Genomic DNA, 3,805 nt, shown 5'->3' with positions numbered 1-3,805 from the left:
AACTCAAGTAGGTATCACATCTAAAGGAGTCCCATCCTTGGTCCATAATCCCAGATACTCAGGCTAATTTTGTAGGCTCTCTTGCACAAAAGGGAGCCTTTAGCAAAGAATTTAAGAAAATTCTACCTGGTTTCTTGTTTTACCCAGGAACATGACTTAATTATGCAGTTTCATTTTTGGATGAAGCCACTTAAACTTCCAGGATTAAAACTCATAGAAGGGGGGGACAGTACAAATGTACAGTAGAGATGTACAGGGGAATGAATTTTAAAGTGAATGTATTCTTTACCCCTCATGTTTAGTGTGGGTTAGAACAACAGATGACTTAAATGTTTTAGTCAGGACATATCCCTCAGGATGGTTGGAAAGGTCCATGCCTTCCACATTTGCTTCAGAAAACCTTCTGTTTATTGAGAACCTGTTTTGTGCAAAGCACTCTCATAAGTCTTGCATAGGCTAGCAAGAGTATAAAATACAGACTTCTTTCTCAAGATTGTAGCACACAGGCCCTCTCATTGCTTAGGGGAGAGAAAGTTACCTGTGCTCAGATAAACACTGCAATAGCAACACTCTGGCCTCCAGGAAGAGAAAAGTCACTTCGACTTCCGACTCTACTGAAAAATTGCAGTCTCATTGCTTTTAATTTCCTTTGGAAAATGTCCTATGTCTTCTGATTCCAAGTTCACACCCAGGAACAAGCCTTTTCTTTTGCTTCACCTCTAGGCAAAGAACATATGTCATATGCGTCGGCCATATTTAGACATTGTCTGTTGTTCAGGCTCACTGAGCCCGCCACCACGTCATCTTGTGCATGGCAATTACTCAGGAAATCTGAACATGCCTGCAAATTAGTGTTAGGTTTCTTTCATGTCCCAATTAACTGCCCACCTGCTATTATAAGATTCAAGTTAGTCATAGTCAGCTTTTAGGAAGAGAAAAGAAACTACCCAACTTCTTTATGCAGAGAATAATTAATGTGTGAAATGGTCTACCAAAGGCAACAATGAAACATGCAACTGTGAGTATATTCAAAGAAAAGCCAGACAGGGAAGAAAAAAAATTCCATGATATAAACATTAGACAGACAGGTGGATGAGTTTGGATAGACCATATGGCCCCCTTCTGTCTTGAAATGTACTGTGAGATTATATTTTACAAAAGCCATTCCAGAACAAAGTTGAATTCTAAACAGTAAATTATGGCAAAGAAAGTGCTTATGATGCCTTAACTATGTCCATTATTTCAATGTCAATTTTATATTTCTGGGGATATGTTTTCAAGACTGAACTAACAGACGTGTCATACATTAAATGAAGTGGCACAAGGTAAGGTGAAAAGATGGGGAGAAGAATTTAGTCTTGTTTCCTTTTCTCAAGAGAAATGGATATGTATTTCCCAAACTCATAGGACAGGAAAATGCCAGTGCCCCACTACAGCTTGTGGAGACACCACTGTGATCCGAATCCAGCACATTAAGCTGAACAACAAACATGAAATGGACTAGATAATGAAAAACAGTGTTATTTCTGGAAAACATTAGAGAATATTTTTCTCCCCCTTAGGAAGGCAGAGCATATGATTTCCATTCTCACATTATGACAGAAATGCTACATTCACTGTATGTAAAGGATTGCTGCCTGAAATTCCAAAAGACCATACATGATGGTGAGCTACAAACATGCTTCTTCAAGCCCAGTTTAATTGACACCTTAATTGACAAGATAATACAGTTTTGACAGGAACTCTGCACTGAAAGAATTTCTCCTTGGATTTTCAAAAAGTAATTCTTGCCAACAGGTTGGGATATAAGAAAATCACTGCCCTTCAGAGCAAGTTAGTATTTATTTTTTTGAAACACAGCTCACACTGGGTGACACCACAGCAACCTAGGAACAATAGGGTCAGTCCAATGGTGATGAAATGGTACTTCTATGTTTCTACTCTCTTCAGACCACCCACAACTTCAGAATAGCCTGTCCCCTCAAATCCTCATGCTCCCTCCTAGAGGGTTCGGAGGTTATTTTCTGAGTCTTTGAGCCCTCTCAGGTATTATGTAGCATCTGCCATTGTCCTTTAACTTGGCTTCTTACTGAGATGCCACCAATTGCTACAGATACACAAGTTGCCAGTGCTATAGCAATGCCAGTGAAACTGATCCTGTCAACAGTGCTTAAGGCATCATTATCACTACGATGCTTCTGAGATGGCAACGAAGACTGTAACAGTGAACAGAAGTGCATAAAACAGTCAGCACCTGCAACGTGCTGCTATAGCAAAGGCATAGCAAAGGCCCTTTTGCTGGAGCTGTTTCATGTCCCAGCAGTAAGTTTAAAGAGAGACAGTGCCCTCCATCCATCCTGGTGCTGTGCTATCATGCAGCCCACAAGGCTGCAACTACTAGTGTGTGTCACAGAGCTCTTATTTGTCAATCAACTTTTTACTGTAGCTTCTTCTTCTTAGGATTTCTGTTTGAGTCCTTGGGAGTTTGGTGGATGAAATCAGAGCAACAGATATTATGGTGCCCTTAAAATGTTCTTCCATGTGCCTTGAAACATACCTTCCTTAGGCTGAGACTTGTCTCAGAAGGGTTCCTGCCCATCATGCAGCTAGAGCCTAAGAGAGTCATGTTAGGTTCTCTAGACACATGATCACCTATAGTGCCAACCTAGGACACCGTGTCACAACTTTAATAATTAAACAGAATAGTATTTTTATATTCCTTTGAACTTCAGTTGTTTATAAACCTAAATATCCAATAAATTTAGTAGATGTTTAGATGATCATGCTGCAAATAAAAGCAGACTTCGTGAATCTATATCACTTTTTTCTCTGTTCTCATCTTGGTGTAGATGAGACTATAGGAGAGTATTGAAAGGTGACTCATTCCTCCTGAACTTAAGAGGATCACATTGTCCTCAACTGAAAGAAAAACATGTAAATATTTTAATACTTAAAATAGAATGAACAAAGGAGCTAATCAGATATTCTTTTCAATCTTTTGTCTACTCTGCCCTCAAAAGTAATTTGGACTATAGCTCTAAGACATCACGACAACCTGGCTGGCAAAAATATTAGGTAATTTAACCAATAATTTTAGCTATATAAGGCCAAGCAATTGGTTCGACCCAATTTTTACCCCGCTAAAATGACTGATTCATAGATTTGCTTGGATGGTCGGCATTTGATAAGCACATACTAACAATAGAATCCAGACGGAAGTCATCACTAGCCTCAATTTTAAAATATCCTATTTCTTTTTTAATGTATCAAATACAATAAAAATAATTCTGTAGGTGCTGCTATATGTTTCCTCAGTTCATTTGATCATGTATTCCATATGGCTCAAGAAATAGGAAGCATGTTTATAACTTTTCAATGAATATAATATCCTTCTAAACTTATTTAAAAAGTCCTCTAAACTTATAAAACAGAGTTTAAACATGGGTAAAAGAGAATGCTTTTAAACTATTTCCCATTATGAAAACTCCAACAGTACAAACCTTTTTGTTCTATTTTATAGTTTAGAATTACTGAAGTTATCTGGGATGATTGCAATTAATATTTGCTAGAACACCAACATCAGAAAGCCATCTTCCAGAACCTGAAAACTGAAAAAGGGTGTTGTGTTCCCCACTCCAAAAAACAATATACACTGTTATACATCCGGGTTCCTCCTGATGTTAGAAATCTGCCAGTTCCAGAGAGAGATAAGCAACCCCTCTCAGGTATTTATAGTCTTTTCAATATTTTCTTGTATCACTTTACAAAACAAATATAATCAACCAATATACCCCAAACGAATATC

This window comes from Rousettus aegyptiacus, unplaced genomic scaffold (assembly GCF_014176215.1).
Source record: "Rousettus aegyptiacus isolate mRouAeg1 unplaced genomic scaffold, mRouAeg1.p scaffold_m13_p_10, whole genome shotgun sequence".
NCBI lineage: Eukaryota > Metazoa > Chordata > Mammalia > Chiroptera > Pteropodidae > Rousettus > Rousettus aegyptiacus.
Note: the sequence above shows the minus strand (reverse complement) of the source record.